We start from the raw sequence: 26012 nt of genomic DNA, 5'->3' as shown, positions 1-26012 counted from the left end.
AATTTTCAAAATTTTAGGACGCTGAGACATCTGTGGAGGATAGGTCTCCGCAATCAAAACTGTCACAGGTGAGTACAGAACTTTGGTGAACAGCAGATTTAGATAAGAAAATTTTCACTTTGTAACTTATCCCACTTCTTCATTTGTAAAAACATTAGTGTAAAATGTCTCCCTTTTGTTTCTTTCATGTCTAAGGAAACGGATTCCGTTCATTTGGAGGATACACCAGTTGTTTTGAACGGAAAGGTGGACAGGCTATGCCCTATTTATGTGAGTCGACCATTTGTTCTCACTCGATATTAGACAAGACTGATGCTTAATTTAGTCCATGCTAATCACCCAAATTCCACTGTTTCCTTACTCGGAAACATAGTTTATTCCCAGCAATTTAATGTTTACAATTTTAGGACGCTGAGACGTCTGCGGAGGACGGGGTCCCACGATCACAACTGCCACGGGTGAGTTCATAACTTCAGTGAATAGCAGATTAGGAAAGAAAGTTTTTCTAATGTTCCCAGGTTTTACCCCACTTCTTTGTTTTATCTTCGTGCATACATTGTCATGCATACATTGTTGATAATGTCTCTCATTATGCTTGTTTCATATTTTAGCACACGGATATAGTGAAATTGGGGGAGACGCCAGAGGTGATTATCCTGGATTTGGAGGCTCAGTTGAATACCTCTGTGACTCCATCAAACTTGACGCCTATGGTGACACTTTTTTAACTTTCTTGAACCGTTATTTATCATTTATCTTATCATTCACCATTATTTATCATTCATTTAGCACGTATATAAGCGAAAAATAAAACCACTTTCACGGACCTCAATTATTGGTATATGATCTTACATTTCTCACCTAAGGTGGTAACTAAATGCTCGAAAAAAAATATCCAATAAAAATGGATACTGAATATTTACAACACAATAATTTTGCATGTGTAAATATTTGTAATGTAACACTTCTGAAGTGAAAACTTCTTATGTCACACTGAGAGCTTTTGTAGGTGGGTAAAAGGCGTGTTCTTGTGACTCGATTTTTTTTTATGCGTTCAATTTGAGTAGCTTATTCGAATGTTGTGCCATAAAATTTGATGAGTGTTTACGACTATATATTGAAGAAATATAAAAAAGGAAACACTTGCATGACAGTTTTGAAGTGAAAACTTCTTACTTTGAACTGGCGCACTTTTTTTCAGATTGGTAAAATAAACTGAACTTGCGTGACCGTCACCTCAAAATCGTCACTGCCTCGCTGTTAACGAAGGGAGGGGAATAAAGAGTTTTATATTTGCTCATTCGTCATGTATGAAAATATATTCTGAAGCAGAAAGAATTGCTACGTTTAGTGTTGACAATACTCGTCCATTTTGTTCTAAGCAGTAGTTATAAAAATTATTTTCTTGAATTTCTGTTAGTAACTTGGCTTTTCCGAGTTTAAATTTGTAATCCAGTTTGTTGCATAGGCTTCTTGTACATTTTTTAACATCAATCAACATCCAGAAGATTTCAAATAAAAAGTTTTCACGTCCAACGGCAGTCCCACAACTGCCATGTTTTTTCTAGAATTGCAGCTACTTGACTATTGCAACTGGAATTTACATTTGTGTTGCTCGTTTACTTTTGTTTTTAAAGAAATGCAAAGTAAGTTTTTGGCATAATTTGTATAACATGTTGAGTTTCCTTCCATGGCTTGGTGCAGACTGGTGCACACAGTTCAAGGAAGTAGGGCCTTCTACTCTTATAAGTGCAGTTGGTTCTATTATTATTCATTTCTTATCTAGTGCTCCGAGCTGTGTGGTCACAAGGAAAAGCAGAGGTGTTGTGTCAAATAGCTGTTAAAATAGTCAGCTTTGAAGGATCCTGGTCAGCCTGATAGGATGGAGACCGTCAGAGGTGTAGCTTCTTGTGTCTGCAACCAGAGCTGAAATATGGGTAAGTTTGTCTGCCATTTCACATGGAGCAATAAAATATATTGTTTAGCCCTACCAGCCATGGGATTTACTTGGGAGTTTTGAATCCTTACATTAAAAGTTTATTAATTGCTCTGTAAAAATTATCAGACCACCATGAGGTGTCTTTCTTCATAATTAGGTGTTGAAAAAGTGGTATTTTTCCAAAATAAAACCAGCGGATCGATGGTTTTCAGTGATTATATCATAAAAATATGCCCAAAAATTGTGTCTGACTGTACACCTTCATGAAGCCTTCGTTATGGTCAACAGTACTTAAATTTTTGTTGATGTTTCATCCTAAAAGTGTTGTTGTTATATATGCATATGAAAGTGTCACTTTTTAACGAAATGTGTATGAAGTCAGTGGGACTGGAAAATTGGCACTTTAAATTGAGTTTTGTAATTGCTTGGCCTTATCTTTGGCCTAACCCTTGCTGGGCCTTATCTTTAACCCTCCAAGCCCATGGCAATAAATCCTCCAAGCCCCAAATTGACCACTCTGACAGCAATTTGAAAATCAATCAATCCATCCCATCGTCAAGAAATGATTGTTTTCATTGCACTCCTGCTGTCTTAGCATGACTGCTGTACTGAGCACCAAGAGACTCTTCTTCCTCGTGGTATGGAGCATTTTTGGAGGGCATTCCTTAAGGAGGGTGTCGCTAAACCTTTTTTCGACCCCTCCCTGCTGGGATTCTGCATTATACCAGACTCCGAGAGTAGTTGTGCTCCCTCCTTTCTGGGTTTACGACCATACCTGTGGCATTGGTTCGCAGTCAACTTATGTATTGCTTATATGTACAGTAAATTTTGGGCATTTTGATGTATGGAGGTTCACTATAGAGAGGTTTTAGTGATAGGCACCATTTTATTGCGAAACCATAATATTAATATATTTAAACATACATGCATGCATTAGTGAACATGTATGTACAATTTAATGATTACACAAAGGTATAAGTAACTTGTTTAAGAGGGCTTTTTAGGAAAGAAATGAGTTATTGGGTTTGCTTTAACCTTTTTAAAACTCTTTCGATATAATGTTTTTAATTCTATTGAATACAATCATATTATGGTCGCATTCCTCCATGCTTAATAAAAACCATTTAATTATGTTCAATAAATCCTCAACCTCTGTTTTGGTGGGAACTGTAACTGATTGCTCATTACCAACATCTTCCTCTAAATCCATCTCTTCCTATATCCTGCAAGGTATATACATCTCCTTCACCACTATCTTCCAACTCATGTGGGGAACAAATGAATAAATCATTATCAACATTTACAGAGGCTTCAAATGTTGAATTTGTGTCAACTATTTTGTTGATTTTATCATACTCTGTAGGTTCATTCTCAAATATCTCACTTTCCTCCTGTTTTCTACCACCCGTAATCCCATCCTTGATGAAGCATTTCTCAAAAATTGAGGAAAGGCACAGCCTGTGCATGGTCTGAAGGATGTTCCCTGAGCACTTTTAATGTTGTTTTCAATTTTCACTCTCCATAAAAAAAAATCACTAGCTGTTTTCGATAATGCCTTTTGACCAAAGAAATAGTTCCCTGGTCTAAGGGTCGTAATTTACTAGTAGTGTTTGGAGGGAAGTACACAACTTTTCTATTTCTTAACATAAGGGATTATAGGCTGCGCTGGTCGCCTCTTTTATTAACTGAACTTAGTATGTAAGCACTTACAGGAAAATAAAGTCATAAGTAATAGGAGGCGAGTGCTATCGCGCAATTTTTACCATGATTCGAGAGCAAACGATGCGTTCTGTCTTCATTTACTGTAACTTAAAATGATTAGGATAGTTCGTTGCCTTTTTCTTATTTACCGTTAGGTATGCTCTCGTATGAGACAAAATGGCCCTAGGTAATGGTTAACATGAAAATTGCAGTAAAGTAAAGGCGTAAAAGAGAAGAATAAGCGTGAAACATTTATATTCAATGTCATTCCATGTTCGTTATCGTGGCTGCATTAATGGTCTCTAGTTGTCTCGGTACGAAATGCGGAGGTTGATAGGCCGTCTCGGGGGTCTCTCGTTGCTATGATATATAGAGGTTTTACGATATAAAGAGGTTCACTATAGAGAGGTTTGCCCATAAATTTACATGTAAATCTAACGGGACCAGAGGGTTGGTACGATGTATAGAGGTTTACGATGTAAAGAGGTTCACTACATAGAGGTTTTACTGTATTTAGCAAATGGATAATTCTTGCTTACATGTAAATTACAGACTTTGAATTGAATTCCTCATTTTTATCTGAGCATTGTCAACTTTTAAACGAAGTTCTAAGGCCATTATTAATGCATTTAATGCAGCAACAATTTCCATGTCGATGTTTATACAAAACTCGAGATATAAGTTAATATTTGTCATAGAATTTCGTTTAACAATTGTAAACGCTACTCAAAAGACAAGTAATTCAATTCTTAGTTTATTTTTCATGAGAAATAAACAAGTATTTATTTCGAAACCTGACTGGATAACCTATATACCTATTAGCCCGATATCCTATGACGGCAAAAATATGTCTCAAACCGTATTGCTGAAAAAAAAAATCATTTCCACTAGCCCCACGCTTAATTAACGATCTAAATTATTTATTATCATTCTGTTAAGGAGACGAGATAAATTACTTCGGTGGGCCGGCCATCTGGACCCAATGACAATTAATACTTTTGACCATTGCACAGCAATGGATTTCGATTAATATGTAAACAAAAAAGAAGATTTTAGGTAAGCAATGATATTAATATGCGTAAAATGATAGAAATTTCATGTGTACTTAGCGCAAGTTCACGTTCTATCACGAGAGCATTTAAGATTTTTGATTAGGCTGCACTGCATTGCAATGTTTCCCCGAGGAACGAATTTGCGCTATATCGAAATTGCGCTAATCGAAATTGTGCTATACGAGACATGGGTGTATTGAAGACATTAGAATGAATATATTAGTCTTCGCTAGATGTCTTTTAGACAGGGTTTGGGAGTTTTTGTTTCCTCTCAATACATTCACCTCCTCAAGGAGGAACTCCGAGAGGAAATCTGAGATCCTCCTCCGAGAGGGGAGAATAGGAGAAGGGAGAAAGTCCAAAAACTCTCACGCGTTTCTGAAGCCAGAATACTCCCTCCCGATCGAGGAAGAGGACATTTTGTCATGGAGGAAGAGCTATTTTGAGGATTATTTCAGGTAACCAAATGTTCTCCTCTTGTTAGAGCTATGCTGTGAGGTCTCTGGGAGGAAATGAAAAGTGGGTCCCAACCGCCATTAGGGTCCCTCGGCGCGAGAGGTCCGACCCTTTCCTATTGTCCGTGTGGGGATTACCGCGGCCCATTCCGGCTCTCAGTGTCCCACTCAAGGAAGGGGCTCATGGTCACTTATTTGTTTATAAGTTAAAATAACTAAAAACTTTCATGTTGAATTTATTGAAAATCAATGCGAGGAATTAAATTCTGTATGTTCTGCTGATTGGTTCCAAATTTTAAACGGAATTCTAGCGTTCATATTAACGGAGTTGATCATCACCTAGAACAATTTTTGGAGACGCTAAGGTTAGATGTTTAATTATTATTTCTATAACTCACTAGCAAGTTTGTAGGAGCGATATTGTAATGATTTACATCTAAAAATATACGTTAATTTGTTAGCTCCATTCCAGATGTACATTTGCGGTGAAATTCGATAGAATATTCGATTTAACTTCTATGAAAAAAAAGCCCTCGTAATGTAATAAAATATGATTCTCTCAGTTCTTTGTCGTGAGCCAAAATTACAGCGACTATTTTTAATAACCTCTTACCAACCTTTGAATTCAAAGGTATTATAAACGAATTTCGCTATAAATACTGATTAATGCATATCCTAAAAATTCGTAAATTTAATGTACGATAATGTATGATAAGGAATGTTTTACGTAGACACATGTTGTGAGAAGCATTCCATACCATTGGAGGAAAGACAACTGCTCTACCCAGGTAGTTACTCTCATATCTTGGATCTCTGGTCAGGTTGCACCTCACAGAGTTAGTTCGGGACACATTAGCGCATTGATGTTTTCTTGGAAAAACTTATTATCCTCCAACTGGAAGACCCAAGAGTATATTGGTGTAAGTATTCTCCTACTGAAATATGTACGTGGAAGGTGATAACCTCACTCTTCTCGGAATAGCTCATTTTCTTTTCAAAATTTTCTTGGCGTGTATTCAAATTTAGCCTCTGTACGCATTCCGCTACCTATACCAGGGATGGTTTTTGTGGAGCCCTGCTGTGCGATGCAGCCCATACCATGAATGAAAGAGAACTGCACCACCCAGGTAATTACACTCATATCTTGCTTCTCTGGTCAGGATCCAGGTGGTCTGCTTTGTGCCCCTCACGGGCTTATTTCGGGACACATTAGCGCGTTAATGTTTTCTAGGAAAAACTTATCATCCTCCAACTGGAAGACCCAAGAGTATATTGGTGTAAGTATTCTCCTACGGAAATATGTACTAGGAAGATGATAACCTCACTCTTCTCGGAAAAGCTCATTTTCTTTTCAAAATTTTCTTGGCGTGTATTCAAATTTAACCGTAAATGTTCTGTATGCATTCCCCTTCCTCCTCCTGCAAGGATTTTTTTTCAAATGATGTTTCGGTGGAATTACATTTTTTCTTGGAATTATACAGCCAGGATTTTTTTCTTGAAGTGCCTTTCGTTTCGCTTTCGTTAGTTTTGCTTACGTTCTCGACCTGTTCGGAGTTGCTTGGCCGAGAGGAGCGTTAGGCAAATTTCCTGGACTTAACTTGCACTGGGAAAATGTCCCGGCTAGTAACGGATCAATCGATCCTGGAAATACTTACGCAAACAGACAGTGAAGACGAGGATGTGAAAATGAGGAGTGTGGATTTTGGCATCATGGATCTAAATTATGTTAATATCATAAATCGTAAATACCTAGAAGTAGGCTAGGAACATTGAAATATTTAATTCCCTTTAAAGTATTTGTTGGTCTATGATATAATGCCGTTTTGCTGAAAACCCTAAAAATAACCGTAGAACTTCGTTTAAAAGTTCTACAGGCATTGCAAAATGAAAGGAATACATTGATGAACTGACATTTAATGCAACAGTAACAATTAAAAAAAATTAAAATTGCACTGGTAACAATTAACTGACCGCAAAAGTACGCCGGGAGGGGCTGCTCTCGGGGAAAAGGGTCGAGGATTATCCCCACTAGGAAAGGTCATTAAGGGGAGGAAGCGACTACCTGGTCAGTCCCAAGCCGAAAAAAAACTCCGTACGGGGCGAAAAAGAAAATCTCAAACCCTTCGTAGAGCCAAAAGCAACTTCCCGCGAAGGAGCTCGGCGCGAAAAGGTTAACCAATATTTTGGGTTAATTATATATTTGAGCTACAATAAAAGCGAATTATTTGCAAAAATAAAAGAGTTCCGAAAGAAAAGCAAAACGGCTCATTTGACCTGGGGACCAACGTTGCGTATACGCATCGTTTCACCAACCGCAAACTAAAAACAATAAAAATATTAAAATCGATAATTTGCCTTATTTCAGTCTGTTTTATTGCTAATTCATCAAAATATTTGGAATTTTTAAGTTATTACCATGCTTGGGATTTAATGGGTTAATGTACCATTAGGGAATGTTTTATTTTAATTTGTAAATTTCATTACTTCTCTATCTCTGTAATGTATTTAATATTATTTTTGTGCTATGTATGTTCATATTTTATTCATGCACACAAACATTCTTGAATAAATTTTAAGCTCATCACTGGACGAAATACCATTGTCGAGTTTTGTCGACGGCTTCGGACCCCAATCCGTACGACTTGAGGCAAGAAGATTTTGAAGATGACATGGAACCTTTTTATTGATCGCCTCATTCATTTATGTATTATTGATAATTATGTGTATTTTAATTTGTAATTTTCATTACTTCCCTATCTCTGTAATGTATTTAATATTATTTTTGTGTTATGTATGTTCATATTTTATTCATGCACACAAACATTCTTATGAATAAATTTTAATTCAATGCAAAGAAAGAAAATGTTGTTTTACATCGAAAAAACTGACATATTATGTTTTTTTCACTTTCCGATAATCTTAACGTACAGAGAGCGAAAGAAGAAAGTGTAAGGAAGAGAAAACAGAAAAGTACAGCTCAAAAGTGGTTCTGATTTTTAGTAGTTTTTATTGTTAGTCATCGGAGAATTTCGCAGTTGTTCACAGCCCTGCGTGTCTATGCCAAAAATGTCTCCAAAAACTATCCCATATGGCCCAAAAACTGCGCGGAATAATTTATAAGTGCTCTCCAAAAATGTTTCAAATATAGTTAAAGTTACTAGTCATTTTAAATTCAAAGTTTTGCCAATTCTATCACTTCTACAGTTAACTCTTTCGCTGCTGTTCAATCTCCGAAAATCTTCTCCTCACATGCTGCGAAAATGTTAAAATGCGTTTCGTGGCCCCATGGAGCAGGTACTTCCAGGATGGGTGTGGTGCACACTCCGAAGGGTCGCTAATCCGCGGCCCCATATTCGACGAGCTCATCCACGCAGGACCGTCTCCTCGACCCTACCAGCGGGGGGCCTACCTCCCGAAAAATGACCACTCTGACTGCGATTTCTAATTCAATTACTCAATGTGATCATCAAAAGTAATTGTTTTCATCGCACTCCTGCCAATCAAGCAATCAAGTACGTCTTTGAACCGTGTTTCTACGATGAAAAATAACGATTTGGTTAACTTTTCTAGAAACGTGGCTGCGGACAACCGGAAAAATGGCCATTTCAGCAAAGTTAACAAAATCTTTATTTTTCATCGCAGAAACACGGTTCAAAGACGTACTTGATTGCATGATTTTCGGGAGTGCGATGAAAACAATCATTCTTTGATGATCGGATTGAGTAATTGATTTTCAACTTGCAGTCGGAGAGGTCACTTTTCGGAAGGTAGTCTGCCTGCTCGTAGGGTCGAGGAGACCTGCGTGAGTGAGCTGGTCGCGGATTAGCGACCCTTCGAAGTGCTTCGGCGTAAGTGCTGACCGCATGTCTCCACTCTGTCCAGAGCTTTGCCTCATGAGCCGTAAATACTTTTTTTGTATTGCTCTAGCTCATTTGGGAGGAAACTCTTTTCGGAGGAAAGCCTTTTCATTCTCCTCTTCACATATGTTGGAGGAGAAAAAAACTCTCAGAGTTTTTGTATTTCCTCTGAACAGAGTTCTCCTCCCAAGAGTTTCGGAGGTAAGGAGTTGGGAGGAATCCCTCCTGACTTTCCTCCAAGGAGGACTCCCAAACCCTGCTTTTAGACTACTCTTTGGATGTAGCAAGTCAAGATGTTAAAACGCGTGGTGCCTAATTCTGAACTCCATTTGGCTATGCCCCATGGTCCTTTTATTAAAACTCTAAAAAATCTGATTTTCTACCCCTTAATCAATTCAGGTGTACAAATAAGTTGTCACGTGTTAACTGATTTTCTTATTCCCACTACTGCGAGTTCTCAACGCGAAGACAAACACGTTTCTTATGAATAAGAAGAGTGCACAATGCAAAAAATTCTTCTTTGATTGAACAATGATTTGGATTTGGAATATATGAGAAAAATTACCTCAACTTCCGTAAGGATGGTAACTTCCACAGTGTCCACTAACAAGAATAAGGGGACCAATCATAAGGGTGGCTATTTTCTCCACCATTTGCCTCTGCCGGAGAGGGTGGCGGAGGGGAAAAACTCCCCTCCATACTACCGATAGCTATTAACACTTTTGGGCTCAGTCCCATACAAAAGTTACCTGGAAAACCTGGGCAAAATCTCCGATGACATGCCGAACGGATAGATATGGAAATCCATTTTATCCATTAATATTGAAAGAGGAAACTTTGATAACTGTCGAAATTCCAGGCGTACGTCTGCAACACCGCGCGATAGTATTAAAAAAATGCCGCAAATTTTTTTTCTTCATAGCTCTGATGCACAAAATAGGGGTGCGCCTCTTACACACGCTTATACGGTATTAAGAATAAATATTGTATTAACTTACAGATTCTTCTCCAGTGGCCTCAACCTCTGGAACCTTGACTCTGTTGTAAGATATGAATGAATCATGAAGTAAGACATTTGCAACGGTTGTTTGTATGATTGGAAAATGGAGAAAAGGAGTGCGAACCGGGCACGTAATCAAAACACCTCTTATCTAATTCTATTTTTCGTCAAAGTACTCAACTAACCACAGGCTGTGCCATCTCCTTTGTACTGGTCTCACAGTACTGAAAAGGAAAGCTTAAAATCACAGGGCGTAAAGTAAAAAATCTCATGGGAACAAGTGTCCTACATACTAATGAAAAATTCATTGACTCACATGCGGGAGATTTCCCATCTCCGCGTCGGCCAAAGCTGACGTATTACACAAACTGGTGTCAGGGCATCCAACCGTGTCCTTAAATATGAAAGACGAAAAAGATGAGACAATTCCACCATTGTATGTGCAAAACGGTATAGTGGAGTAAAATCTAGGTTCTCGATCGCAAAACCTGTTTTCTGTTGCTGCTTTTTTCCACAACCCTGAATCCACCTGGGGAAGTGATGACGATGAATCTCCCACCTCGTGCAATTTCTCAGCGTTCTAAAAAGTCAATGGGGATAACTTAACCTTTTCCCTACTGTACACGTATATATACACGTTTCCTGACCCGGGACACGAGGGGCGACGATACATGTTTTCTCGCTCCCCCCCCTTTTAGGAGGGTGGGTTTACAACGTCTTTGTCTAGGGACCCAATGCTTCAGGGTTTAGGATTAACCCTCAGGGTTTGGACCCTTCATCTTTATAACCCCTCTCAGGGGTATGAGACAGCGGTCATTCAATTGTTTATTCAGTCAATTTTCTAAATAAATATTTGTTATTTCTCAAGAAATATACACTAAGAATTGAATTATTTGTCTTTTGAGTAGTGTTTAAACGAAATTCTACGACAAATATTAACTTATATCTCAAGTTATGTATAAACATTAACAAGGAAATTGTTGCTGCGTTAAATGCATTAATAATTGCCTTAGAACTTCGTTTTAAATTTGAAAATGCTCAAATAAAAATGAGGAATTCATTTCAGTCTTTTACATCAAAGTAATTTACCTGGAAGCAACAATTATCCATTTGCTAAATACATATAAGCAATACATAAGTTGACCGCGAACCAATGCCGCAGGTATGGTCGTAATGCTAGGGTGAAGAGGGGCCCAGCTATGATAGGGCCCCTCTTCACTTGGTGTATTTAACAGCAGCCAATCACTTCCCGTGTTGGAACCCCAACCCAATGGGATTTCCCCTCTCATTATTTGCTAACACCCCAGACTGAACCACTTCACATTATCTCCTTACTGCTGCACGATTTTTTCCATTTCTATAAGTAGAAGATGAAAATTGTTCACTACAATTGGCAACAACAATGGAAATATTGGATGGATACACAAGTAACCATCAATCACAATGACATATATATTGTTGATTTTCTTAAAATTGTTTAAATCATTCATTTAAGCTGGTGGAATCATTCTAAATTGAAGGGATAACATCAAAATATCCCCATTTCCAACAGTGTGTGGCAGTATAACTTGTTAGCATGCATGACGTTTTTTCAATCATGTGGTGAGCAAGTGGGAATCCAACTGCATGCTGCATATTCTTGATTGTTCGCACCTGGCCAAACAGCCTAGATGTGGCTCGTAGGGTGATTTCATTATTATATCTAACAGCGTGTGGTGGTATAATTTGTCAGCATGAGTGACGTTTTCGCAAGAATGCCAATTCCAATACTGTTTCCCCATGTTTTGCACAACTTCTTCTGACATCTCGTCTAAAACGGATTGTAACTGCTTTTTGGATTACCTTTCATCTTTTTTATTTTTTATTTTTAGGAGTGGGGGAAGCAGTGGAGGATAATGGGGGGCTAGGTTGCATGCAAACGTCACTCGCGTCTCGGCAACACAAACAATGCAGTGGAAAGCATTTAGTGAACTTTCGCAAACCCTGCTGCTCTCCGAGGCATAATGCCATTGTATGGTCAGTATATAATTAAATGTCTTATAAATGTAAAAATGAACCTGGACAGCCATAAAACTGGTAGTGACGTTCACCATCATAACACTAGGCTAAAAAAATCTCATTCAGCCTCAATGTAGGCTGTCAACAACAAGCAAGTCTTTTGACCATGTAAAGCTGTGCCTTTTCAACCACCTACCTCGAGAGGCCAGAGACTGTTCATTACCCAAGTTTAAGCGTTGTCTCCACCTATGGATATTTAGCCAAGCTTTCTACTCTATGAATGAATTTCATGAATGCAGTACTCAGGATTGTATTATTTAGCTCTAGTATATCATTGACTTTGACGAAGACTATTGCATTGCATTGTGTTTAACGTCGAATAAATCATTATTATTATTATTATAATTTCAGTAGCGGACCATGGAAGGGCCAGTGATGTTCGGACATCAGCTATTGGGTGACTCCCATATGGTGCGCTTGGGTGCGCATTTGGGGTGGCGGTTGGAGGGAGGTCAGTACATACTCATACTATGATGAAATACCTTCTCCAATAATTTCTCCTCATATTCATCCCCTGTGATTTCTTACAACAGTTCGCCCTGCCCGCATCGGCTTGTGTATCGGGGCAGAAAGTCATCCAATTGAGGAGACTCGTGGATGACCACGGATATTTTGCGAGGCCTGTGATCGTCCTCATCGGGTCGAACGACCTTGTAATGTAAGTGTTCCTATTTCCACTTTTCCGTGAAAGAGAGCGTCAGCAGACTCCAACTCCTCTCTCATAGAGAATAATGTATTATTTTTCCCCTTTATCCAGGATTGCTTATATCGCACCTTGAGAGCCGACATACATCGCTTGATCATGAAGCTGCGGGTGTTGGCCCCTGGAGTAACCTTTCTTACTATACATCCAGTGCCAGCTATGTGGAGTAATGTAATATACAGGAGGCACGTACTGGCGCTGGGACGGTGGCTACACCGGTACAACAGATGCATAGGCGCCGACTTCATGGGGCTTGAGGGGGCTCGAGCCCCCTCAATAATTTGTTTGGGGGGGCGTAGCCCCCCCAATAATTCAATAAATTAATTAAGTTATATTATGCTTTGTAAAATCACAAAAATACGTTTGTATTTTTTATTTTCCTTGTTTGACAATAGTTACCTTTTAAAATACATTCAGTGATGACATAAAACAATAAGTGGTGTGAATCATGATAGTGTTTTGGGGCTGCGACACACTTTGAATTTTTCCCGGTGCGTGAACCTTCGGGTAGAAACTGGCGGGCCAAGAGAGATGTAAGCTGCCTCCCCGTTGATTTAAATGGAAGAATGGCTTATTTTTGCTCCAATAATGATCACAATTTGACCAAATACATCATAAACCCCGCTGAAACCGGCCAGATAATAATGGGAGGTTTGTGGCGTTTATACAGTAATTTATATTTATACGTAACAACGACTTCATATACAGTAATACGGTCAGACGGTCGACATTTGCACTTTCCACACTCTTGCACTAATAATGGTATTTATAGAAATATTAAAAATCTTTATAAAACAGATATATACATACAGAATGTTACATTTTCAGTTTCAAAATGTTAGTGATAGGTCAGTACTGTATTTATATATTATGATTACATCTATGTTTCGTACTATAGCACTGTATTATTTATTTTCAAGTACTTCAGTATTTTTAGAGTGTAAGACCCAATTAAAACCTGCTATTTACATACTTGTTGACTGAAAGTATTAGGCGTACTTAATAAACGTAGCTAACTGTATTAAAGGATTAACGTTGAGATATAGTTTTAATTAAATGAACCGCGGAATCTTCTTCAAAGTAAACTTAAATTACCCACATCACTTATTAATCAAAGTGCTATTGCTGAGCAACAGCAATATTTTAGGTTTTATTCTTTTTATGATAGTTTAGGATTTATTTAAATATAATTTTAGTTTGTTCAGAGCTATCTATTCACTACTCTGTAATAGTCTATGAGCGTAATTATAACTGCAAATGAAATTATCTTTTTACCAAAATACCGTGCTGCTGATGTTTTGTTTCTTTTTTGAAAGCCAAAAAATGTGTTAGGCTTGTAGAGTTTTCCGAAGTGTCGAGTTATAGAGAGTCGAGTTTTCGGGGTTCTAATGTTGATCATATGAGCCCTCTAAAAGGCTAAAAAAAAACTCACTATTTTTCATCTAAAATTTAGAAAATTTCCTGAGGCAAGACCCGCGGTATGGGCCCCCCCAATATTTTTTATAAGTCGGCGCCCCTGAACAGATGTAAGATATTACACAGTATTCGAATTCACGCATGCTGCCTGACGTTAACCGTTTCTCTCATAACTGACTTCCTTTACAGGGGGATTCCGGGTCGTAGATATTACGACTCCTTTTCTTCTCTAGCACGGTGGGGTAGACGTAAGATTTTTTGAGAGGTTAGTATTTCATTCTCATATGCTTTTTCCAATGCCCACTTAAGGTTGTTTTCATTTCCTTTCCTTCTTCCGTACAGGTATATGGGTAAAGGTAATCGTCGCCGTCCCGACGGTGTCCACCTTAATCAGAGGGGGATGGAGGTGGTGATGGAATGCTTGCTTGCTTCTCTCATTACTGACTTCCCTTCCAGGGGGGGATTTAGACACACCTTTCCTTCTCCAGCACGGTGTGATGGATGGCAGCTTTTTCGAGAGGTGAGTGTTCAATCCCATACATGCCGAAGGTTTGAAAAATGCAAATTTTAACCTGATTTTTACCTATTGTAGATAAAAGTACGTATGAGAACAATATGTGAAAGAAAAAAGACAATGTATCTTTTGCCAATTTTTAATTACGAGGTGTTCTAAAAATGGAATACTAGGTAAATCCACTACTATAAGGAACTCAATGGTAACTGGCAAAACATTAGTTTCAGACAGTTATTAACTAACTCCATACCTTGGTTTGACAAGGTTCTAACTAACATTTTTGCAAAATTTGGTGTTTTCACTCAAGATAGCTAAGTTTATGTTTCTCTATGTGTTGCACCGGTTTTTATTCCTCTATGTAAAATAATAACAGATTTAGAACAGTGACAAAGTTCCAACAGCAAGGAGGAAAAAATAATATTTGGTGTGAAAAGGTTCTAACTGCATTTTACTTATTTTATTACTCATATAAACTTGTATAAAAATAAAATGAATAACATATTTTCTTAAAGTAATAATTACTAGTGTATCTAGTGGATCACTAGTGTATGTGCCAACAATCAAAAATAAATTCCTAGTAATAATAGAAATAGAGCAGTTAAAAAATTTGACAAGGTTTTTCTCAAAACCAGCTGATGGTCAGTTAGAACCTTGTCAAACCAAGGTAGCGTACTATTAAGAGAGATATCCAGGTGAACACTTGACATGCAATTATAAATTGCATATTTTTACATTAAAAAGTGTTATTTTTGTGACATGGGACACAGCAAATTTGCTTTCCTTGCTTTCCTATCCTATGATTCAAGCTGTCATGATTTGAGTCAAGTTTAGGATTCATAGATGGTCTCCCTATCCCACCAGGCTCAGCAGTATTACCATATGTCTCTATATAGTGACAGACCACACGGCGACGGTATTCAAGAAGATCCATTGGCTTGACATCTTTTATTTTATGCAATTGCCAAGCATTTTGTAAAACCAGCAGTAAAATAACAGAAGGCTAATGGAAGGAAGAGTATAATTTCTTTCCATGGATTAATTCTTGTTACTTGTCAATATTTTCATCAGCTCAGTCCACTCCTCCCATGTACACCCATGTCTCGTATAGCGTAAGGGATGCATTCCTTGGGGTCTTTGCCCTATACAAATTTGCGTTATACAAGAGCATTTCAACATTGGGAAGATAGGGATGCGTTCCTGGTAGCATAGGTCTTGGGTATTGAATTTCCTCTAAAACATCTGTATTCCCATAAAAAGCCTTAGAAAATATTATTTATATATAATTTTTATAGTTTAAAACATCTTTAACCCTTTCACTGCTGTTCAATCTCCGGAAACCTTCCCCTCACATGCGGCAAAAATGTAAAAATGTGTTTCCTGGGCCCATGGAGCAGGTACTTCCAGGATGGGTGTGTACACCCTCCGAAGGGTCACTAATCCGCGACCCTATCCTCGACCGGCTCACCTACGCAGGACCGTCTCCTCGACCCTACCAGCGGGGGGCCCCCCTCCCGAAAAATGACCACTCTGACTGCAATTTGAAAATCAATCAACCAATCCGATCATCAAAAAATGATTGTTTTTATCGCACTCCTGCCAATCAAGCAATCAAGTACGTCTTTGAACCGTGTCTCTGCGATAAAAAATAGCGATTTTGTTAACTTTGCAACAAAACGTGGCTGCGGACCACCGGAAAACGGCCATTATATCAAAGTTAACAAAATCATTATTTTTCATCGCAGAAACACGGTTTTAAGACGTACTTGATTGCTTGATTGGCAGGAGTGTGATGAAAACAATCATATTGTGATGATCGGATTGATTGATTGATTTTCAAATTGCAGTCAGAGCGGTCACTTTTCCAGAGGTAGGGCCCCCGCTGGTAGGGCCGATGAGACGGCCCTGCGTGGGTGAGTTCGTCAAGGAAAGGGTCCTTGATTAGTGGGTCCTTCGAAGTGCTTCGGCGAAAGTGCTGACCGCATGGCAGGAAGGAAGAAAAAGTATGTCCACCGCAGTCTGCCGTGCGGACGTACTAGGTACGTCCACAGCAGTGAAAGGGTTAAAGATAGTATGCACACATTCAAAGACTTTCATTCGCGTTTAAAGAAATTCTTACGTGCTTTTGAAATTCCCTCCTGTCCTGCGGGTGGACTAACATCTGCTGTCTCAGGGGATCGTAATGCGTTGCCGGCTGTTGACGATTTTTTAAAACAACTATTTTTTAACTCAGGCCCTTTTGTCGCTCATCGAAATGACAGGAAAATGCTACTTTGAATGCCATTTCATAGCTAGCGGAGTTTATGAATGATAAATCATTTTAATTTGAAGTCCTCCGAGTCATTTGCAGCTACGTGAAACAGTCTTTAAATGCCTTGAAACCTGACCCAGGTTTTCCTTCCCTGAAAATGAATTAACGAGATTGCATTCTTTTCCAAAATAAACCGTCTCGTTAACACAAAACACTAGTCGAGGGGGAAAGGAGTCACTCTCAATCACAGCTTGGAGTTCATCAGAAAATGTTGTGGTGACTGCGCTATCAACACTTGCAGATTCAACTGATATCGCAGCACTGAAAATACCTGCTTGCCGTTGAAATTCTGGAACCAACCGGAGCTTTCACTAAATTTCTCGGAACGATTACCACTCTTGTCTTTTTGTACTGATTCACTATGAACTTTCCATATGTGTAGACCGCTTGGTTGAAGTTGGCGGCTGAGGTCACTGATGTTTTAACTTCGTCTTTATTCAGAATAAGGCATCGTGCGTTTAAACTTCCGCGCAATATCGCTTTGACGCTCTCCATTTTCAAAGCAATTGACCTCTTTCTATTCCTCTTCTAGGTTTATAGTTTTTCATGATAAATTCTTGATTTTTCTACACGCATTCTTATTTTTTGCCATATTCTCTTGGTTTTTACTCTGTATGGCTCCATCTATATCACCTTCCACTGCTGAACTGTATTTCTGAGTCGCAGAAGGCCTACTTGCGGGGAGGGAACGAAGCCATTGTTTTTGAGACTCCATAATGGACCCTTTTATGTGTTGATGCTATTCATGCGCCACTCGGACACCGCTCCATTTCTCCCCCGTGAATACCGATGACCTTTAGGCTTTAGCATAGACCCTCTACCTGGAAGTCAATCGCCCAATAACCTATGAAGGCAAACATACGTCTCAAACCATATTGCTGAAAAAAAAATCCATTTCCACTAGCCCCATGCTTAATTAACGATCTAAATTACTTATTATCATTCTGTTAAGTAGACCAGATAAATTACTCTGGACCCAATGACGAGTAATACTTTTGGCCATTGCACAGCAATGGATTTTGATTAATATATATGAAATGCGTAAAATGATAGAAATTTCGTGTGTACTTAAATGCAAGGTCACGTTTTATCACGAGAGCATTTAAGATTTTTGATTAGGCTACACTGCATTGCAATGTTTCCCCGAGGAATGAATTTGCGCTATACGAGACATGGGTGTACTGATTATAGACCTTGATTTAATTATGTTGATTCACCCAGGCCAGGATTTTGGCTGATTTCCAAAGCTGCATATTAAAGCCAGGAGAGATGAATTCAATGTATTTCTCGAAGCTTGGAGAAGAACTTAAAGCTTAGCAGTATGGTTATAACCAGTAATTATGAGTAATCTAAATGTGATGGGAATTGTTTATGCTAATTTGTAGCCTTGATCAATAATATTATACCATTTTCCCGAACTGAAGGCGGCTGGGTGGAAAATAGAAAGTAGCCAATGGGAAGCGCTGCCCCTTCCACCTCTCCCTTCCCCTCCATCCCCTTCCCTTTTCCCCTCCGCTCCCGTCCATCCGGTCGACCGGTGTTGCCAGCCTTGGGAGTAACGGTACTTTCGGGGGCAGCAGAACGAGCGCTCGGCGATCTCCAAAGATTCGGCTTGGCAACACTGCCAGCAGGAGAGCGATGTGCACTCAACGGAGTTCGGAGAGAGACTGCGGGCTCTTGCACACTTTCTCCTGTCGCTCTTCTGTGATTGGCTAGAAGAGTGGGTGGGTTGCAAGCACGCTCAAGGTCAGCCGCCTTCAATTCAGGAAAATGGTATATAAACTGATCAGCAATCGTTGCTCTCAACAATCAATTCAAATTTCCTCCTGGAATACGTTGATGCAAATGGCGCAAAGCAGTTTTTCGTGTTTTTCACTGTGTTCCACCAATTATAAAAATCTGCACAACATTAGGAATATACTTTGATGTAGGGGTAACAATATACATTTTTTTCGGCGTGTCAACTCTTTCATAAATTTTTAAATTTAATTTTGAATATTTCAAACTATTTAAAAGTTTAGTTTTCAAACTCAAAATTTTGAAAAATAAAATCATGGTGGTAGAAAGTTTTTGTTTTTACTTTTTAAAATCAAGATAACAACATTAAAAAAAAAAAAACTGGAGATATGGTCAAAAAAATGAAAACCGTTTTTCAATTTTTTTGGGGTTATAATCCATAGTTGTCCAAACTGAAATATAGGGGAAACACATAATTTGTGATGCACTTTAAGTGTATATTTATTTTTTTCCAAACATCGGGGGGCACTTTTCGCCATTTTAACCGGCTAGACCCTTTGCTATTCGACCCATCTGTAGTTTTTTCATTATAATTCTCGAAAGTTATCCCAAAACCATGAGTAAATCGTATTTGTAATTATTTTACGACAAAATATTATTTCATCAAAAATAAATAAAATTTTGTCAGTTTTCAATGCTCATAATTTTATATAGATATGTTTATACAAAACAAGTTGAATAATATGGAGGTTAGATGATAATCAAAGTTGATTAAAATGTTTGTATAGCCGGTTGCGTGTCACACTGAGAGAATCATATTTTATTACATTGCGAGGGCTTTTCTTCATAGGAGTTATTAATCGGATATTTATCAAACTTCACTACAAATCTACACTTGGAGTGTGGCTAACAGAGTAATGTATATCTTTGCATGTAAATCATTACAATGTTGCTCCTATAAAAATACTGGTAATGTTTAAAAATAAAAATTAAACATCTAACCTTAGCGACTCCAACATTTGTTCATGTGATGGTGCACTCTGATAATATGAAAGCTAGAGTTCTGTTTAACCCTTTCGCGCCGGACCTTGGTTCAGGGAAATTCTTCCTCAATACGAGCCTCTTGAAAGTTTTCTTTACTCCCTTGTACAAAGGGTTTTCGTGTCAACTGAAGGCAGTGGTTCCCTCCCTAACCATTTTTGGACCCGACTCAGAGGGCACCGATCCCTTTCCTCGGCCTCTGTCCCAGACCCTAGAAGGATTAAAAGCCCCTTCCTGGCACGAGTTCGCTGTCAACTGGCTAAAATATTAATGCAAAATATATTCAAATATTTGTTGCTCGCACTGATTTTTTTACATTCAAAATGTATTTTGTGTTTTTTCTGAGCGTGCAGAAATTTTAAACGAAGTTCTAACGTTGATTTAGACGGATTTAATGTATTTACTAGTGCTTCTATAACTCCGTTGAGATTAACATAAGAATTTTGTTTGAAGTTTCCATGTGGTCAGCAAAAAAAAGATGAATTCATTTCTAGCATTGAATTTCAAAAGTAAGCTACAAATATTTTTTTTGAAAACACACTGAAAATAACAGTAGTTGACCGCGTGGAGAGGATAGGAAAGGGTCAACCTGAGCGGCCGAAGATGGGACTGGGCGAGCGCTAAGGTGGATCGTGAGGGGCGACGGCGTCCGTGGGTCTATTGTGTCCGTCACGGTCACTTTTTTTGACCTGTGCCGCACAGGTGTGGCATTCGTTGGTTAGGATAAGAAAATTCAGGACGCACTGGTGTGGCATCTGTTGCTTATGGAAGAAAATCCTCGCCGCACAGGTGAGGCATTCGGTGCGAAAGGGTTAAAATTTGTGACCGATCAGTAGAACATCCAGAATGTCATTCTTGGCATTGATTTTCAGTAAATGCAGAATATACGTTTTTAGTTATTCTAAGTTATATACAATTACGTGACCATGAGCACCTGAAGTGGAACTTGTGCCGGAAGGGAAGACTTGTGGGAAGTGCCGGAATGGGCCGAGATAAACAAGGACAATAGGAAACGGTCGGACCTTTCGCGCCTAGTGACCCAAATGGTGTGACTCACTTGGGTGTCACTCACAAATTGGGACTCACTTGGCACGCTTGACTGCAACGCCATGTAAACACAGCCTTTGGTCTTAAGCTTAGAAAAATTTACTTACTCTTACTCTTACTCTTACTCCCAGGGCCATACATATCTTAGTAGATATTTGGCCGCACCAACAATCCTCTTCCATCTATCTCTATTTCCTGCGTCCTCCTCGGTCGCTCCTAATCGCTCCAGGTCTACCTTCACTTGGTCCCACCACCTTCGCCTTGGTCTTCCACTTGGCCTTCTTCCTTCAGGATTCCTCATTATAACTTGTTTTAAATGATTAGTGTCCTCTCTTCTCAAAATGTGCCCAGCCCATCTAATTCTTCTACATTTAAACTCGCACACTACATCTGGATCCTTGTATAGCTCTCTTAATTCTCTATTGTGTTTTCTCCTCCACTCTCCTCCTTCAGAGATTGGTCCATATATTTTCCTAAGGATCTTATTTTCAAAAACAATTAATTTTCTTTCTTCCTTTTTATCCAGTTTCCAAGTTTCACTTCCATATAACAGTACGGGTCTTATGATTTTTTTATATATTCTGGTTTTAGTAGTGTGTGATAGTAATTTTGAGGACATGAGTTTGTTGCAGGCGTAGAAGCATCTGTTAGCCAGATTTAGCGTGTTTTGTATTTCTATTGCTTCTTTGTTTTCTCTTGAAATAAAAACGCCTAAATACTTAAAGGAGTCCACTTTTTCAAATTTGTGGTTGTCTATGTAGAGAGGATTTTTATTTCTAGAAAAATTTAAGCTGTGAAAACATGGACTTTGACCTTTAGTGTTGGAAAATTCAAGCTGTGAAAAGACGGCCTTCGCAGTGAAAGGGTTGACACTAAAAATCGTATTATACAATATTTATTGATGTGTCAAAGGACCAGTGATGATCAGGTAGATGGAATTGCAGCCGTTGTTGTCCAGGCATGTCACCTCAACAAAAAGCATTGAAGTAGATCATGCAAGTTGATGGGCGGGAGAGAGAGAAATGTTCTTGTTTGACGCCAAAAAAGAAAGTGCATTGGCTCGACCAGTCACTGCGTCATTTTGTGGCATGAGGGTATTGAGGATTGAGAGTTTCATGTGAAGTTCTAGTATTGACATCAAAGCAAGTCCGTTTAGTCCCAAGTCGATGTGCAATTCGAGACTCAAATGACCGATGGCGGCGCTGCTGTCAGTGACGTCAATTTCCAATATGGCCGCCAGAGTGATGGTAAAATCAAAACAATCATAAAGCATTGGCGTAAGGAGAGAACATAAACCATAATATCAAGAGCTAATAAGATAGAAATATTCTTTTAAAACCTTCGTACGGTGTATTTCTCGGCTTCTTTCGTCCGTAAGAAGATCTAGAACTGAAGAAAACTGCTTGACGACGTAACTAAAGGTGTTTATAATGTACCTAAACATTACGAGTCAAGTTTGATTCTTGACTTGCATTCATCCAAATCGTATTGCGTTACTTCGTAGCCATTTCTATGTAATACACTTCAAAAGAACTTAATAGTATTTCATATACAACCTGCCGCTTCAATACATGGAACCATAATCCATTTCAGGCAGTTTTCGTGTTATATTTGGGTGCCACAGCCGTCTGCTTCACTGATGTGGATTGCTGTGTTCACCTATTTATTATCATATTTCCGGATAAGAAATGAACTAAATTGTTATGTGATATGCTTTAACATTGGGAAATGAAATTGTTTGGTATGATTTAGAAATTTGAGGACGACTTAAAGATCTTTACTGTTGATTCACATCTTTGTTTATTCGCTGTTCTTAGTAAAATCATGGAGACTATATAGTTCTACTAGTGCTGCTGAATTGACTACCGAATTAACACCAGGAATCCGTTAAAATAAGCAAATAATGTTTACCATAATGCATATTTTACTAATTTACATCGTGATACGCTGTTAAAAATCGTTCTTTCAATGTACAGTAGGTTCATCCTCCTTGCTATTGATACTTAACGTGAATCTTGAGTTACTATACTCAGAAACTTTAGGTCAATCGTTCAATAGCACATCGCGCACAGAAGAAAAAAAACATTTATCAGAATAACACGGGCAAATACCATCCCGCTCATAATAATGGCAATGTAAATATTGAGTATGTTATGCTTAAAATCTCAAAAACCGCGATCACGGATATCGGATACTTTGATGCATTGGATATTTTTCTACTTTTGTTCAGCGTAACCTGACACATGAACGATTTTCAATTGAAATAAAACTATATTAATAGCTATAGCATGTAAAACCAACGTATCTCCATTAAAATCGTCCTTAACAAGAGCTTTCTGCTCCTACCTACGTGCGGGAAAAACAGTCGTCGCCTCGCTTTTAAACAATTCAACTTGTGCTGCAGTTATTACAGGGTCGTAGAATTAAAGAATATTTAACCTCAAGTAACGGTAGTAATTGCTTTGAAACCAAAAAGTAGGTATCACCCCGTAACTACTCAATAAAACAGTGTAAAGGTCTCATATACACTATTCCTCATAGCACTGCTGCATCATGACCATCGTTCCTCTGTTTCGAGCGTTCTCCGCCAGGTGGTGTCTCCCTTGGCTGGAATCGCGAATAGAAAAATATACTAAATCCATTAGCATGAACGTTTGGACTAAGTTTGAAATTTCTAATTACCGATTTCGGATTGCTGCCGTGGTAAGTCTTCACCTTAACCACTTGTTGAATTCTTGTCTATCTCACTTGTTAAATTCGTAGTGGATTCATTACGAGCTTTGTCAGGCAAGGGAATGAAGTAGTCTTGTAGTGTCACTAAATCAAACTAATTTTAAACACTCAGCGGCATTATTTGCTGTGATATTGCATCGGATATTTTATATGTATGTTATGCTCGCTATCGCTGATCGAAAAGCTTCAGCATTAATTGTAAGACAATAATTGTTAATTGTAATATACTTCGACGGATCGGCCAACTTACGAGAGAAGGTAAATTGATGTTCTGGACATAGATGTATTATCTAGCAGGTGCTGCATAATTAATGTTGTATTAAACATTGCACATATCCCGCATACATTTCCCTTTAACGATGTTGTTTTAAAACTATTACAGGAGTTGGGAATGTAGTTCAAATTTCCCTCCCACTGGTATGATAGAAAATGCCGAAACTCGATTTCCAAACTGCGGCGAAAGTGGCACTGCTGCATTTGTTGCAATACTTATGAATCCGACTGTACATGCTAATGTGAAACACGAACACTTCATTCACTTGACTGTGGAAGAAGGGGATCTTTGTCCTGAGTAAGGTCCCAGCCTTAGGATGGGTGTGAACCTCTGCCTTCTGTTGGTGCAAGAAAGCTTCTTAAAAGGGAGTGCATAAAATTTTGAAGAGATTCTTAGAGTGGTAAATTTTCCCTACATTAGGTTCCAGCACTAACTGGTTGAATTAGCCAGTTCTTCCTTAAACGTATGCTTTCCAGCTCCGCATACGAAACTAGGGGTGTTGCATATCGTCAGGATATCAAGGATGAGCTGGATATTAGGTTTGTGGAAAAGTGGTTTTATTTAAAGTGGCTCATTACCTGTATGTACAGACATCAGAATTTCAAGTGCATTATTTTTAAATTGGAAATGATATCTTCTGTTGCTGTAGCTGTGAAGATTATATATCTGCAAAATATCAGGCTGAATTCAGAAACAAACAGTTATGAAGAATAATTTCTTGCGATTGGAGGGTAGTGAATAATTGTTTGTATGTACTATGTAAGGGGAAGGGTCATATTAGTGTGATCATGCCCATACGAGCACAGTAAGTTGCCATTAATTAAGATAAATTAAGATAATATGCCCCATAACATATTTTTATAACAAAAAGTTTTTTACGTTTCTTTGCATTTTAATATCGTAGGTTGCATAAAAAACAGTTGGTATTGGATCTATGTCACCTACCTCAACAATGTCAGGCATGACTGGTGCAGAATTGGCTGAAAAAAAACATTTAAATCAGAACATTTATCACCAAAGCAGCATAGAAAGAGGTTATGTGTTGTGGGTGTCCTACGCTAGGCACAAATGGCCCTGGCATCACTGCAGGATGTCAACTTATAGGAACAAAATTTTTTCTGTTCATATGGTTCCTTGAGTTACATTTTTCCATATGTCAAATTTTGAATTACCAAAAAAGTGGTTTGATGACCGGCCCCTACTGCACAAATCAGTGCCATCTCTAGGCAGTGGCTAGAAGTGGTCAGTGGTTGTGTAGTGAAATCAGTGTCAGCTGTGAAATAACCTCTGGGATCTTAACTTGTTCGAACTGTGGTATACCTACATTAGAAAAATATTAAATATCCTAATATGCTTAATGGGTATCATCATTTTTTTGCCATCCTCTTTTGGCCATGCCATATTTAAGGAAATAGTTTTTAGTTGATCCAGCTTGTTTGTCTAATTATTGTCTTGCATTATTTACTTCGATGTTTCAGCTGGATTTCCTGAGATTCGTGAAAGGCAGAGCAGGGGCTAACTACGATAACAGGAAGTCTCTTCCGTCTGTCTATCCAAACAGTGTTCGAATACACGGCAGAGAGATGTGCCTGTAAAATTTCCTGAGGCTCAACTCGAGGCTGTGAAGTGACGTATGGATGTTAACCCAGAAGTGCAGAGGAAGAAGGCATTCATCTCAATCCATGGGCAGCAGAGGCTGGCTGTAATGATAATGAAGCATTCCTGCCCTGCCTGCATACAACTTATCATCAAGAGAGGAATCCCATGGTGTGCATCTCTCGATTTCACTGCTGTCCTACCTCATTGTTTGGTACAATAGGAGAGCAATGGCTGTGAAAGAAAATAAAGTGGTCTTCATTTGAACTCAACACCCCAAAAGAAAACAACCATTGGCTTATTTTGCTGATAAAGTGTTTATTGATTGTAATAAACAAAGAAATCTCGCCTTCATGTGTGCTTCTCTAAATACCCCTTATTAAAACTGTGCTACATTACTTCCATCTATGTGGGCAACTTTCTTTTACAGGATGACTTCTACCAAGGGAGTGGTGATACAACTGAAGGCAAGTAAAGGTGAAGATATAAGTAACTATTTTATGTGTCATGCCATGTTTCCTGGTAACGTGGTTATTCCTTAACAATCTGCACATGATCCTGACTAACATGCATTCAAAGTG

General features: G+C 38.6%; 1 long non-coding RNA gene across 1 annotated transcript; it reads left to right on the top strand.

The window, feature by feature from the left end:
* The first annotated feature begins 14354 nt into the window (after positions 1-14354).
* Positions 14355-25757, top strand: LOC124172213. The gene is made up of 3 exons (XR_006868082.1): positions 14355-14446; positions 14524-14701; positions 25314-25757. It is a non-coding gene; the product is annotated as an uncharacterized LOC124172213 (long non-coding RNA).
* Positions 25758-26012: the final 255 nt, after the last annotated feature.

The sequence above is a fragment of the Ischnura elegans genome (assembly GCF_921293095.1).
Source record: "Ischnura elegans chromosome 13 unlocalized genomic scaffold, ioIscEleg1.1 SUPER_13_unloc_1, whole genome shotgun sequence".
In the NCBI taxonomy this organism is placed as follows: Eukaryota; Metazoa; Arthropoda; class Insecta; order Odonata; family Coenagrionidae; genus Ischnura; species Ischnura elegans.
Note: the sequence above shows the minus strand (reverse complement) of the source record. Positions and strands in the feature narration are given on the sequence as shown.